The following is a 16,054-nucleotide window of genomic DNA, read 5'->3' on the forward strand; positions in this document are numbered from 1 at the left end:
CATACGAGTAGCGAGCGAGACTCGGTTACCTCGTTAAAAGTACACAACGGCCGTTTATTCGCGAGCAGATTGTGCATCGTCGTCGTAAATTCCTCCGGGCGATTTTATCAGAGGGCGGAAGGGGCACGAGGGCGCAAACGGTGGAGTTAGAGCGAGAGGATGAGGGGGGAGGTGGGTGGGTTGGAGAGGGGGCTCGACGCGTTCCTCTCTCCACAAAAGGGTAATATTTCCGTGACGCTATTACACTTACCGGAATGGGGAAAGGGTAGGGGGCGTCGAGACTCGGTAACTACCCAGTTAACGCAGTGCGGCCACGCTGGCGTCGCGGGCGACGTCGGTCGAGAGCCGCGTCCCTGCAAAAGGTTATAAAAATTCAATTAACTCCGCAGTTTTAATTAATTCCGTATTTATATGATGCGATAAACAGAAACTACCCGGCCCCCCTCGCCGTGTGCGGCACGGCTGTTTCGTTTAATCTTCGCTATTGTCGCGAGGGGCGCACGGCCTCGCGGCCACGGGAAACCGATTTCCGCGTTGTCTCATTGCCGCACGTTCTCATCTTTTTCGCGTGTAGGGCTATTTCAGGACGAATCGATCATTAGTTTTGCGCTGTGTGTTTAGGTACCTTGAGGGTGATGAGATGTGACGTAGGGATGGTATATTCTGTATATATTATTACAGTAAAAGAGCCGTTCATTGCACAAGTCGATTAACTCCCTGAAACAAAATGTTGAGAAATGGGATTAAATATAAAAAGTAACGAATACACCAATTTTCCTTTGACACTTAAATTTAACATTTCTCAAAAAGTGAAGTTAATCGATTTGTGCAGCGAACGGCTCAAATGTCATTATTTTATCGCGATGCATTGGACGGATGCCCGGCACAACTGCACGTAAAAGGAATCTTGAATCTCGCGACGTTCTCCGAATAGCAGTGCACGCATCAGACCACTGAGGTACAAAGGAAGATCGATGGAAGCTGATTCTCTCCATCTCTCTTGGGCCTCCACTGTCAGCTCCTCCAGGTGAGACTTGATAATCCGAATTATTCGCGATGAATTTATTCATTGTGGTTGGTGGCGAACTAATTGGCTTTAAAAGCCTTGAATGCTTTATTGAATTTTAAGGACAAAGGCGAACTTGGAATATTGTTCGTCTTTCATCGGACATCCTGAATATGCATATGCATACACCGCTGCTACGGAAGTTTCGGTACACGTGTTGATGAGAAGGAAATTCATGAATTTTATTCCAATAGGGGCAAATTAACACAAAGGTATCACAGACTGCGTGAAATTCATTACTGTAGGTGGCTCTTCGTCGGTGGTTGTGTGCTCCATTCATCCAAAAATATCCAGTGGATTCCAGGTTAATTGGGTCGCCGATTAATCAGGTTAGCCGTGTATTTGGGACAAACCTTAAAGGACCAGCTGACGTAATTAGAGCGGTCGCTTAATTGGCCCGAAGTATTTTGATAATAACGTGTCCCAATTAGCCGTAATCCCACGTATTTGTCCATCTTCGCGCATCAATTCTCGTTAATACTGTTTTTCATCAACGTTTCTTGATCTCTGCGTGGTTCTAATAAGTTTTTACACTACGATTATCATAAAAATATATTTTCTGAAAAATATTTTAAATTAAAAAAATCGAATCAAATAGATAATAAATGTCCGTTTGTATATTTTCTTGTAAAATACAAACAATGAAGATATGTACATCCAAACGTTTCGCGTATTAAATTACGTGTACAATAAACTTCAGTCGAGAACGCAAAAAAATTTTGCAACGGATGCAATACTGCAATATCCGCCATAGGTTTCATACGCTAAATGACTTCGCCGAAAATTCTTCAATATGAAAATAATCATCGCGAATCCAATCAACTCATCGGATACAGAGTTGCATCGGAAGAAAATGAGAAATGCTATTTACAAGGTAGACTGCGAAATGCTGTTATTAAAACTTACCCTCGCATACGGTCGCGTATATCGTTACTACTTGCTGTTTTTATATGAGGAACAATGAACGTTGTTTTCAGGCACCGAAAAGTATATAGACAACTAATTGCATACCGCGGACAATGAAAGAGCGGGTTCCGTAATTGGTTCTTTAATTATGGATTCTAAAACACAAAAGAAGTCGTACTACGTTCTGCGTGTGCTTAAATTACTATTAATATTCTTTTTTTTTTTCATGCAAAAAATTGCAGGGAGTAGAGAGGAACTTGGTGAAATTACAAGAACAGTTTAATTAAACATTCTTCTTGAATCTGTCTTTTCTGATGCAACAATTTAATATCGTTTGACGCGGAAGGGTTTGTAGTAGTTCATAAATTTTTGCTCATATGTTTCTTTCTAACTTTGAGACTTATAATTGTTTAGAAGCCTAATTATTTTAATCCAATTATGAACTTGAAGAGACACCCATTTTGGTAAATTAAGGTAACAATATAAGGTAAACAATCGGTTACATTCAACGCTATTTGTGTTTCATTAAAAGACACAATCCTAAAGACCACGTGTAACGGATCGCGATTGCAATCGCCTGTTGGTTTCAATACCTCGCAAGAACCGATCGCCTAGGCGAGAGGAAGCAGCGAAGTTCGATCAGGCTCATAGCTGCGAGGGGTAGCCTATACCGTCGATAACGTTTATCGTTCCTCACTGACGCGTCGATGCCTTCTCAGGCAGAAGAACACCAACGCCCACACCCGTTCCCATCCTTCACCTCGGCATTTAAATTCAGACACCGCAGAAAATTCTGAAAGAGCCAATCGGGGGTTGGCCGTCGGCTCAGACCGTGCGATGTGTGCGGGCTTTGCGGTTGGCTGCAGGATTGGCTGGTTAATTTCACACTCCCATGATTATATAGACGAGATGGTGGGCATTTATATTCGCGCGCGCAGAGAACCGAGGGTGCCTGATTGGGTCCGATATTTAGAGAATAAAAAACTTCCGAGTTCCACGGTACTGTTCGTTGCCACCCCCTCTGCCCTTCTCTCGTTTCCTGTTTTTTTCCGTCTCTCTCACACCCTCCGGAATCGCCCACCGTTTCGTCCTTTTTCCTCCTGCACGTTACACTCGCACATACGCGATCGTCCACACGTGGACGCGAACATACGCGCGTAGCAAATGACTATGGATTTCACGGGTATTATAGCTCTCTTTCGAGGTGAAATGTTCGGTACGGGACGAATTCATTCTTTAAGTGCCGAACGAGGGTTGGACGAATGCTAACATTTCCTTTTATACAGCCGAGAATGTTTGTATCGGAAATCCTGTGATTTTCAACTAAAATTAATTGTCTCTTATTTTAACCATTCTCTTTTTTCTCTTTTTTCTCTTCTCTCATAAATTATTTTTTCTCTCACCTTTTTTAATAAAGCTTTTTATTAAAATAATATCCTGTCATTTTAAACTATACATTCAAAAATAACAGAAATTTCAGCAGCTCCTTGAATCAAACAGTATATTAAGAGTATTCTAATCCCACGATTAGCCTTCTAAGGTCCCAAAACACAGCCCCCCTCCCCCCCCCCCCGGAGACTCATCCGAAAACTACCCGCGAATAATACTACATTCCATCCGACATAGCACCCAGAGCGTTTCCATTCTGGAACACCCATTCACCCCCCGGCCGTTAGCGTTCTGGGGCAACGTGAAATCTGCGTCATCCATCAGTGGTCATGAGGGGTGGCGGCGAGTCGAGGGCAGTCATCAATATTTTCGCCGGGGACAAAGCGATGAAAAACAGCCAGACGGTGACGGACAAAAATTTTTGGCCAGTCGACGAGGACGTCGACCGTGCCGACTCGCGTCTGAACGATCGGCGTTAGGCAGCGGGCCGCCCTGTAATCGTGCAAATTTGGAAAAGGGTTCGAAACGGGAAAGCGTTGGAACGTAGATGGCGCGCGTAGTCGGGGGTGGAGGGTTGGTGGCGAGGTTGGTAGTGGACGAGTGGCAATCCGTAGCGAAAATGCGACTCGCGCGGGGCTCGTTTCGGGACGGACCAGGACAGCGCCAGCGGCTTTTAGTGTGAAATGAATGCTTGTAATTACGAAGGGCGGGGAGGGGAACGGAGGGTTAGAGCGGGACTGACGGTTAGAGCGACGGAGAACGTACGGAAAAAGCGTGGGAGGAGACCGTTGCGGCGGTAGTGGTGGAAGCGGTGAAACCGTTCGGTGGGGATAGTATTTCGGTTGCGAAACGGTCTAGGGGCGGCGAGGGGAAGGGGTGAGAGAACGGTTCGGTGGAGCTGCACACTCTGCCTCGCAATGATAGACTGTACTGATCCGTCGGTCGGTTTGTTCGTGTTGGTACGGCGCAGGCTACGTACTACCATAATGTCCACTAATTGTAATAGCCACCCTTTGTGCGCCGCTACCGTGTCCCGTCGAAGACGAAAGAATGGAGGACGAACGGCCGATCTGCCAGCCTACCACTGGAACAGGTATTTTTGTTTGAAAAATTATCGCTTCACAATGGTGGTCGTACACTTATGTTGAGAATTTGTTATTAAATATAGTTGACTAGGAGCTTCGTAGAGTTGCATTGATTTGTGGGGTTGAAAGGGTCACAGATTATTTTGAAATGTTAGTAATACTGCTTTTGAGGGTTAGAGATATTTTTTTGAAGAACGGTCAACTAGAAATGGATTTTCCAGATGTGTAATTGTTAAAATATGAGAGACTTAGTAAAGGGACCAGTTGACTTTTCCTTTAAACTTGCTAAGAATGCTCATCTCTTCCACTTGTCAACGGGACGCAATAAACGAGTCACCCCTACAATAATCGAAATTCTACTTAAGGTAGAATTACTGTTGCTTCAAGCTACACGTAGTCTCCAATTCGCCCTCGAAGACAGTCTCGAGGGGCAGGCGAACACCAGCGATGAATCTTAGGGTGGTTTTCTAATTATGCAACGCCTACAGACACTACTACTCGCGACCTGCAAGAATGCTCCGCAGGAACAGTTACAAAAGTCCCTCGTCCTCATAAATTGGTCATAAATTCTGTGCCCTTTCTCGCTGTTCGCGTGCCTACTATGCGCCACTTGCTATTGGGAATTGTGGGTTCGGTTTTGCTGAAGAGTCGACTGTTCTTTTCTAGTCGCAGACAAACACACAGACCTCGTTGTGATATACAGTCAGTTCTATAAATATTCGTACCCTCTGTGTTTATCAAATAAGTTTGTCTATATGAAATGACAGACTTGATGTTTTCAAATAAATTCTTCACTATAGATACATAGACATGTAAAATTTATTTATGTAGATATGTATTATAGAAAGTTTATTAAATATTGACTATTTTATCTAGATGTGGTACGCAATGTGTCAGTCGATTAAAGAATAATTGAATAGCTACATTCAATGCAAAGAAAGATGAATAGTCATAGTTAATATGTTTACTTGTTCAAGCATAAATATGAATAATAAAATAGACGCCAATCGTTTAGCATAGGTGGCAATAGGAAGGTACTATACTTGGTTTACCGAATTCATAAATTCATCTGTAAACAATGATTCGCTTTGACCCCTTTTCACCAGGCTTTCTCAGATTCTGCGTGTTCTATAGTTAGCTCAGTTATAAAATTCCGTATGGGGGGCAGATACGCGTAGAATGCACCGTTGCAGGTGAAATGGAGTGATTGGATTAGAGCCGGCTGACGATCGGACTAACAGTCAAACGAACGAAAAAATCGGAACGCTTATTTTCTTTTTTTATTTGATTTCAAGTCGTCAGTCCTGCGAGTGACGTTGACGAGGACATTGAAAGTGTGATGGGGCAAATTACAGGTGACCCGTGCTTTTGATCATTTTATCAAATTCTCTGAATTCAAAGGGTTTGCTCCCAGCCGCATCCCTTGATCAGCCAGTCTGTACTTTCAGCCGATTCCTCGTTGTAGCTATTTTCGATTAATCCTCGTTAAACGCGATGCATTATCGATCTTGCGGATTAATCCGGGAACTCTTTGAACCGAAACTGATCGAATTCCTGTTGTGCAGAGTTAAAAAATCAAAGTAGGTAATATCGAGTGTGCTTTAAAGTAATTCTGAGCAAAAATTAAGTTGGGACAAGTATGTAATTCTCCCTTGGATGGCCATTTTTATTTTCAAATGCAAATGAGTTATAAATTGTGTCATGTCCAAGAATGAGTAATTATTCGTAACCTAAGTCAAGAAGCATCCATTCAAAAACAACCAGCTCCCACCCCGAATCTTATTTATTTCCCCGATATCCCTCGACCATGGTTTCGTCCTGGAATGCTCGTGTAACAACGTCTTCGCTCCCACTTGACATACAGAAAAATCAATAGCTCATGCCCGATCGCAAAAAGCATACGCTGAATGCCCCACCGACGTTGTTTCCTTTTTATTTCGGCGTAAGTGTTCAATTTATATTCGCCGGCAAACGATCCATTCATACGATAAAATAAATATACCCGGCACGAGTATCGCCGATGACGAAGGATGAGACGCCGAGCTATCAGTCGCCTCTGCTGTTGGTTTGCTCGCGCCCGTCCATACAGCACGGCTCGGATAAATATTTCCGCGTTTTGAATCGACGCTGGAGATCGTATTGCAATGTATACCTACAGCATAAAGGTCGCTCGCGTGTCTCTTTGAAAAAGCCTCTAAAAACCTACGTCACGATATGAATACGGCCGGGGCCCGGGACTGGATTTTATTACACGTGCAATCGCAGCTGCCTGCAAATCGCTGGGACGTATCAATGCGACCTCGTTATACGCATCTACGCGCAGATTCTTTCCCCGCGATAATTGTAACGCGGATACACCCCAGACGTCGCGTCGCGCGTTGACATTTACATGCGCTGCTCACGTTTCTATTGACGGCCGTCTATCTTCGATCGGGGTACTGCGACTGGATCTAGATAGAGGTCGCTTACCTTCCTGAGGACCTCCACAGCGGGGTTGGAAGACCCTGGGATGTTAACCCCTTCGTTGGAGCGCTCAGGAACAGGAGAACGGATTGCAGAACGGATCATTTGTGATGCAGCATTGGATCATTTGTTGCCTGAATAAGGAATAACTTGGAGGAATTAATTTTATTATTTTATGGAGAATGGAATAAAATATTTCTTGTAATAGCTCGTTTTACACAGATTCCTACATGAACATTTGTGCAGCCCCAGACAGCTGGATATATTCCATTATAGTTCGCTGGAATAATTACAAATACTTTTTTAATAAATTTAGTTAAATGAATTGCTTTTATGAATTTAATTTTTTACAGCCAAGAACATATTTTAAACGTCATAAAATAGTATCGAACATCCCGAGACTACAACAAATCAATTAATAATTCCTCCTAATCAATTAATAATTCCTAATAAAAAATACTTTCTAGGCAAGTTTTTCTAACTGATTCCATCTTGCTCTTCGCTGCGAGTGCGTGTCCCCTGCCAACTGTCTTCGACGTTGAAACAATAGCAAATGAAGATCAACTCGTGCGAGTTCTCGTGGCTTACATATATTGCTATTGAGCGATTATACTGCTCGTCGTAGTATTTCGTCGCGCGAAATCCCCGTTGATTTATAGGAAACCGTGCAACGCGCCCACTAACACGTATAATGAGACATAGAGATAACGTCAATTCGGGGAAATATATCGTCAGGACTTTCGCAATAAATCTCGTTCCGCATTTTATTTTCGACTTCGTGAGCGCGCGCGCGCGCGTGCGAGTTAGGGGCGGGAAGGGGTTGATCCGCGGACAAAATATTTGCGTGCACTCAACTACGCGGGTGCATTAATTCAGTGATTCGGGGTAATATATTTCCGAGTTCGCCAGCCGAAACAGCTTTATGCGCCAAATTTAATTAATAATCTGGATTAAGATACATGGATCGCGTTGCGCAGAAATGTTCTTAGCTGGCAGATTCGGCTACGGCCGCAATTCTCCCGGTAATTGGACCGATACGGAAAACTTGCCGCCATGCCATCTAAATCGGTTATCTATCGGTGGCCGAACTTCCGCGATGTTCGGTTTACGTCATCGACTAATGTACTGTACGTGTTCCGTGTCAAATTCCAGAAATAACTCCTGCTCGAACATTGCACTCTCGATACGATGATTTGATCATTGGCGGGGGACTTAAAGTGCTGATGCTTTTTTTAGAATTTGTAACGAGTTCCTAATTGAAAACAAAGTGGTCAAGTACTCGTTAAAATAGTAAAAGATGTGTAGACATAGATCCAATGTTCACTTTTTAAATCTATCAATGTTCTTGAATTTCTCCGAAAATTGGAATACGAATAAGGTATTGAAAAATAGTAATCCTTCGCCTAGAATATTGGAAAATAATAGTACCGAATATTTTTTCATTGGCGAGGAACGAAAATTGAACTCAAAATGAATATTCGTGGATGAAAGCTGAAACTATAATAGTTCCGGGTTCTACTTTTTAATCACAAAATTCGTAGCGAACTAAATCGTACGTGTAGTACACATAGCATTTGTGTGTTGATTAAAAAATGAAATTCTAAAAGCAATCGCATCAAAAACTGACAATACTAACTTATTGTTTTCGGTTCTTGATATTTCCATGATTATTGTCTGTTCTATTCATATTTCCACAGTGTTGAGCCAGCAAAAATTGTACGTTTCGCCGCGTTGGTATTCTTCGTGTCGTAGTTTCAATTATAGCTGTCGAGTCGAGCTAGGGTAAGATCCGAGAGGAGTATAATTATGGGTATCAGATTTGGAGCTAATAGTTCTGCGTCACCCGGAGCACGGGGTATTGTTGCCACCTCCCTTGTTGCCTCGGGGCTCTCTATGTAATTACCATTACCCACAAGCTGATACCCACCGCGCTTATCATATTCTGTGGCAATAATAGCGTTGATACAGCAGCTATGCTGTGATTGCCTTCGATTCGAGAAGCTGCATCTTGATCAGAAATGCCTCGGAGACGCTGATCTGGAAAGTTCAATTTATACGATCGAGTTGAAACCAGGTTTCGATTAGGGCCGCAGGAATACGGAATACGGGGCATCGACCCGCGCCTAACGTTTGCAACCAACCCGTTACATCGCTTACAAATATTACATTTACAATGTAAATCGCGCTAAAACGCCGAAAGCTTGCTGGATAAATAAAGACTGCGGTCTATAACGCAGACCATTTAATCACGTAGCGTTTCAACTATGTGGATGAAGTCATATTCAAAATTCTATGGAGATAACAAAAAATTTATATTATTATTAATACCGGTGTGAACAAAATTGATGTAATTTTTGATTTATACAGGAGGAATGGTCGCATTGAATTTAAATAAAAATTAATTAGTTAAAAAAAGTAAAAATAAATAAAACCTCAGTTTTAATCCATGTACTTGATTATTGGATTCAATATCAATCACAAAGAATAAAGAATGTCCGAGTGAAGATCTTAATGTCCACGCGAAATGTTAATAAACGTTTCATCAATTTTAATGGCACCACCATTTTATTATACGCGAAACCATAACGTGTGTTTACATCGCGCTTAATATTCCATGCCTTCATGAGACGACAGGAACGCTTTACGACCGCCGCGAAGTACCGTATAATGCAGTTTTAAGCAACGACTTCTGAGCTCCCGAGACCAATGATAAACAACCGACAATAATAACAGTTTATTCGTGGCCGAGCGTTCCATGGAAAATTCATTATAGGATCGCGCGTGTAATACGGCGACATCGAAAGAACAAATACGTAACGACGCTGCACCAGATGTATCATTATGATTCGGAAGTTATGGCATCGTGAATGATATTTCAGAACGTTGCACGAGCCGCGACGTAATGGATGATGCAACACAGGTGGCTGGCAGTCTTCGATGAAAAATTAATTGAGCCTAGAAAATACACATTTTTCATCTTAATAAGATACCTGATGGAAACTAGTTAATCAAGATTAATTTAGTAATTTGCAGTCGCATTGATTTTAATTGTGATGTGCAGCCATAAAGGGAGAATATATACATGTAAGTATAGACTTAGATGCAAATAATTGAAGAATTTGTTTAGAGGTATTTGTTCATTAATTTTTGCATTATTTTTAAAAATTTGTTTACCTACTTGTAAACAATACCTCTCATATTTTTTATCACATTCCTTTCAAATCACTTTCTAATCACAGAAATTGCAATTGCTTTTTAAATCATCGTATCCTTCTAATAGACTCTCTTTGTCACTTCGTGAGGAAACGTTCAATACCTTGACAGGGTTTGAAGCTTCCATAAAATAAATTCATGGGAGATAGATAATCTCTCCCGGCGTCAAGACGTAAATAGCAATTCTAGAAGAAAAATTAGCTGTTAAGCGTCAGCGAGATTGGTTTTTTAAAGAAATTTGCCACCTTCCGGAAGTGTCTGCGAGGCGACATATTTAGCAAAGTCTTTTTCTGTCGTCCTCTCGATGAAATCTGCCGAGACAACGACGAGGCTAGGCGGATGATTTTCACCCCCCGAAGCGAGGGAAAAATTAACGGTGGTCGTTACGGAGGTAGACGCAATTTTGATTCTATCTGTTGTCGACGCACGGGAACGAAGCAGCAGATGAAGTCGCAAAGTAATACCTGAAAATCTCACGAAGAGCAAAACGGCGAAAGTTATCTCGTAAGCCCCTAATAATTTTCATCGCTAATACTTTCTTGCCTTACATTTTCCTGGTTCTGTCCATTCTCACCTTTTTCCAGTACGATTATTCTCTTAATATTTTTCCTCTTATTCCATTAAAATTATGCGCGAAGAACTTTTGATTTCGGAGTATTATTGCTCAATTAAATATTCACCTGTCGAAGACTCGTCCATTGTTTGATCGATAGTGTCGCTGTGACGCGTAGCATGGAGTAATTAATACGACAAAAAGTGAGTTGCCCATTATCTAAAATGTAATATCTTCATTAATTGGCACTTATATTACTGGAACAATGGCAACGTTTAATGTCTTCGCTTTACAGCGTATCTCTGACATTCAACAAGTGCAAGCAATTCTCACGTACAAAGGCGTATGGTTCATAGAGGTACATTCATCTTGATACTTGATATCAGCAGCGAAGTGTCAAGCAACTGCTCCGTGCATTCGTATGCAGATGGACTGTCGCTTGATTGGAGAATTAACCGCCGCTTCTCCTTGGCTGACGATGGAATAATGTACTGTTCGTCTTCCCGGTTCAAACCTGCTCGAATTCCAAGAAACACCTACGTCAATTTGCAAGTACGCTTGAACTTTAATTATTCTTTGCAACAAAGATGAAGATGTTAGAAAACTATGATACAGTTTATTAGAGAATGGAGTCTAGTAGAGTTTTAGCATTGAATAGCATTTGATTAACAATCTCTTACTTTATAATTTGCTTGTCTTCGTCAATATTTATTAATCCTCGTTAATCCTTCTTGTCGCATGATATATAATACTACAGTCAATTAAGTACTCTACGAATTTGTAGAATTTTATTTATTCATCGAAAGAGTCTCGAACAAGTCCGCAAATTCCGTGGAACGCGCTCACTACTCGGTTTCATGCCAGGTAGGGCTGTTCACCTTTTCGACTCGTTGACTTCACAAATTAACGAGTACGTCTCGTGCAGTCGGTTGACTCGCAACGGCCTTCAGACGGCATCGTCAAGTTATAAAAAATCGGCTGACAAAAAAAGCCAGCACGTTTAACACGTTAGAGGTTTCGCGATGTGTGAGTCGCTGTAAGCGTTTTAATATGTAACGTGGGTCATTTGAGACATCATTTTTAACGTTTAAATTAGGACATGACACGAGGTTGAGATAACTCCTTTTGCTCAGAGTAATGGAATTTTGATTTAAGCGACAAGGATCATCTTATTTAAACTTTGAATTTCGAAATTTGGTCATCGAGGGTAAGGTGTTCTTCAGGAGATTAACAATTACATGCATGTCGCAATTAGTGTTATAGAATTAAACCTAAATTAGAGTGTTATGAGCATGAAATTTATAAAAATCATTTGTAGTTTGACGAGGTGCAGAATTTTTCACGAATTTTTAAATTATAAAATTTATCCCATGGTTACCTATTTTCCTGCACACATATACATTTTATATTTACACTGAATAAACGAACATTCTCGGAGGTATTAATTTCATTTCAACTTGCAAATTCCATTTCATGGGGGCACTGAAAGCTGACGCCACGCAAAGGCGCCGCAGCATTGGGTAAAGCGTACGAGAGGTAAGCACGAGAAGAAGGTCATTTTTAATTAAAGTCCAGAACGATATTAAGAGGATAAATCGTGCCGTGTATAATTATCCTGAAAACGTCCTGCTCTCTGTTTGAGCCCGATTCCCTCGACCTCTGTCCAACTCCCGATTCTCCATTCTTTTCTCTGAAAAATCTATTTATTTTTCACAGCTGTCTCGATTTCTCTCTCGGTCAGCCAGTATCGTTTCGTCCTGCACCGGAAACCGAACGTAGACTCTTGTCAGGAGCACGTGCGCGCGCCGCAACACAGCTCCGCGAAAATGACACAGTAATTAATGGTCACGTATCAATTAGCGGGCGCCTACTATGTGCCCGTTGCCAGTTTTAAATCGGTCCAACGCCAGGTTGCAAATCTCTCGCGCACACCACCAAACCCCTTCCATCCTCTGCCCTATCGCGCAGTCGGCCAGTCCTGAGTCTCCTCTATTAATTACGAAGGGGTCCATCAATTTGACACATTAACGTATTGCCCGCGCAGGTGTTGCGCGAAACCACGCCGCCATATGCGGCGAAAAATGTTCCGTGTTCCAGTCAGCGAATGCCTTTTCGAAAATGAACGAGAAACTAATCGTTTATCGCCGTCCTAGCAACGATATTTTCCGTGGCCGGCCTCTGTCGGAGCTCGGCAGTTCTTTAGGTAGAGGTGTGATTTTTTTAGCGAATTACTGGCATAGTGGTAGGGGTTGAAACACTGGAGGCAATTGTGGTGCGAAAACGAGACGTTAATTATTGTTTTTTTTTTGTAGGGTAGTTTGAGTAGTTTCTTTTTTGTGAAAATGATTGAAAGTATTTATTTTAGGAAGTGTCATTTTGGAATAATATTCTATAGAATTTAATTTCACCAAAACCTTTCGATTCTAATATCCCTTCGTTGAATAAATATTTCCTTATGAAGAACAATACAAGTATTTTTCAAATACATAGAAACAAATATAGAAAATTTAAGAAAGCTAAGGTAAACAGTATTCGCAACAAAAAATAATAAAGTAGGGTCTTTAACGTTACAAAGTAGAAGGCTGGTTTAAAATAATCACGTTCACGGATATCTCTGAATAAAACCATGTAATAATAGCATACCGTGTGTTACAGGATCGCGCAATTTCTTATCAGCGTGAAGCACACGAAATCCGATGAAAACGACGTCGGAAGAGCGAAACTGAAAAGCAACGAAGCGGCGCATCTGGCACAGCGGCGGAGACCACCGCGTCATTATTTATGGGGTTTACGGGGTTCGGTCAACCGCAAGGGTAGCTGAAGGCACTACGCCCTTGAGGACTCGAGCTCCCAAGTCGGGGTGTTGCCAAGTGTGAACCGAGAAGGCGTTGCTGTTTACTATCTCGCCACGAAGATCCAACCGACCTCCCGAGCATACGTTTGCGTATATTGTTGGTCCGTGGTCGCATTCCCTGGTCCCATCATCTCCCGCTGAAAACAATGAGTTTAGTAGCAACTGCTTCACAAGGGAAGTTAACGTTTACCTGTTTAAGGTAATACGAACATCAGGAACCCCCCGTGACCGCTAACGAACGCGGAATACCTTCTGTCATTAGCGAACGGAATGGAAATGTCGGAAGTTAACCCCTTTAATGGCTCTGTTACCTTTTTTCCGGAAGTTTTTCGTTTGTAGTGTTGATTGGGGGTTGCTAGACCATTTTCTATTTATTGTTCTTGTGAAATTTGTCGAAGCATAAATGTACACCATAAGAATGCCTTAAAGTGTCTGAACTTGAACTGAATTTTATTAACAGAAACATAAAGTTATAAATACATTCTTCAATTCTCACAAGAAAACAAAACAAATAAATGTAAACAAACCACACGCAGACTTCTCCCGTTCAAACTGTCCTGTTCAAATCGTCTAAGATTGCTTGAGTATGTAATGCAAGGCAAGATTTAGCATGAAAACTGTGTCTCGTTATCGTTTCCTAAAGAATCCGCGAACATCGTTAGGAAGCAGACACCGTGTAACAGACTTAACGGCCCGCGAAAGTTCCGCTATATTTGACCAACATGTCTTGCGAGTTTCTTTTCTAAGTTTCTGGCTAACAATTTCCCCTCGGAATTTCCCCTTCAGTTTGTTTCATTAAGATGGTGCCATAAAGTCGGATGACCTCCTCGAACGAAGAGTCTTTATCGGACTAATTATAAAAGAAAACGGGAACCGCCTCCTTATCGTCGCGTTTCGCGAGGTAACGTCGTGTACGGTAAAGTTGCTTGAATTAAATCACTTTATCTCTGTTATTGTAATGTTTGTAACAGCCAATTAACACACTCGCTACTTCAAATTCTATTCGTGGCTATGAAACACACTTCATATTTACAACATATTTTGTAACATCTATCTTCGCCCTAATTTTTGTCTGAACTTGGTATTAGAAGCGTAAAATATCTATCGGTCACGAATGTGTTAAAAAATACATGTATTTGATTTATTTAACAGACCATTGATAAATGAAATTTTTCTTTGAAAATGTTGCCAACAAAAATAAACTCGATAACCAGTCACGACCCTTCAACCCCTTCTCCAGATTCTCTAGTTTCAAGGTTCGCAACGCAAAGCCTAATTTGACAACGAATTATTCCTCACCGATCTCATCGTGCATTTTTCTGTTCCGCTCGGTTGTCGAGGGTTTAAACGCGCTCTGGCCACTCTCGCTCTCCGAAGGATCAATCTTCGCGCGACGCCTCTCCGTCGCGATGCTGATTGTATTTCACGCGCCGTTTGTCGTTCTCATTTATCGTGAACTGGCATCTGCCCCTTAGACGCGAGATCCGTTAACGTGTATCAACCGGGCGAATTAACACGCTGGCCAAGCCCCTCTTGTATCGGCGATCGACTTTTAGTCCCCGCGGACGAACGGCTGCTTCTGTTGCCAGCGTTCTGTTCTCATATCTCTCGGCTATCATTCCGTGCGATTAAACAGAGACCCTGGAGAGTTTAAAGTTTTTGGAGGGGGCCGGGAGGAGCGGGGAAAGGGGGTTTCGAAACGGGGTCGACCGTTACGGGTAACGCTCAAATTGACGGGGTGGGACAGACAATAGTTCAAGACTCACGGTTCGCCGAACACTAATATAAATGCAAATCGACTGTTACACACTTCTGAATGTCTCGTAAAACAAACTGCACGCGGAGGTCAGTCCGAGAGGCGAGGAGACAGAGGGGGCGGAGAGAGGTGAGGGATCGTTAATGATCGGTTTCGGCGCGGTCCTGACAATTTGTCCAAGGTAGTGTTTGCTGAGCACTGACGGCACCGTGTAACGATAAAATGGTCATTGGGAATTAGCATTAGTCGCGCGGCTATTGTTTGAATGCGCTTCCGTTTTTTCGAGTAATCGCTGCTCGACCAAAAGCACTAAGTAACTAAGTAATGTGTTCACGTTTCTTTCGCTGGGGAGGGGTGGATTTTAATTAATCGATTCATGGATTGACAGTTATTCCGTAAACTTGACTACATCAATTTTTTAACATACCTTTGTTTCGTTCTCCTGAATTTCAATCAGTCCCTTAGATTTGGAAAATTATTTCGATTAGTTATAAATTAATAATATTAAACAGTATAATAACTTACTTCAAACAATAAAACCTATTGCTCCAAATACATTCAGATAGCACAGAGCCCAACAATTAAACTAACAAATATAAAATGAAGAAAATAGAAGAAAATTCGCGAAACTACTCAACTAAAATTATACATAGCACACTTGGAAGGAAATGTAGCGAGGGAAGAAAAATTCGACAGGGTCCCTGGCGTTAGGGGTATGGTAACAGGTTCTGGTGGAACAGGAAAAGGAGATGAAGCTTCACCCCAGAGG

The 16,054-nt window shown here is 42.0% G+C and overlaps 1 long non-coding RNA gene across 5 annotated transcripts; it reads left to right on the forward strand.

The window, feature by feature from the left end:
• The first annotated feature begins 401 nt into the window (after positions 1–401).
• LOC128877663 (uncharacterized) lies at positions 402–14,059 on the forward strand. 5 transcript variants are annotated; one of them, XR_008457281.1, is made up of 5 exons: positions 402–756; positions 833–1,027; positions 9,789–10,878; positions 10,971–11,227; positions 13,331–14,059. It is a non-coding gene; the product is annotated as an uncharacterized LOC128877663 (long non-coding RNA). The 5 variants fall into 5 exon arrangements; XR_008457287.1 differs by having other exon boundaries at positions 9,789–10,626; positions 10,707–11,227; XR_008457284.1 differs by having other exon boundaries at positions 9,789–9,993; positions 10,190–11,227.
• The last annotated feature ends 1,995 nt before the right edge of the window (positions 14,060–16,054 follow it).

Source organism: Hylaeus volcanicus, chromosome 1 (assembly GCF_026283585.1).
Source record: "Hylaeus volcanicus isolate JK05 chromosome 1, UHH_iyHylVolc1.0_haploid, whole genome shotgun sequence".
Lineage (NCBI taxonomy): Eukaryota > Metazoa > Arthropoda > Insecta > Hymenoptera > Colletidae > Hylaeus > Hylaeus volcanicus.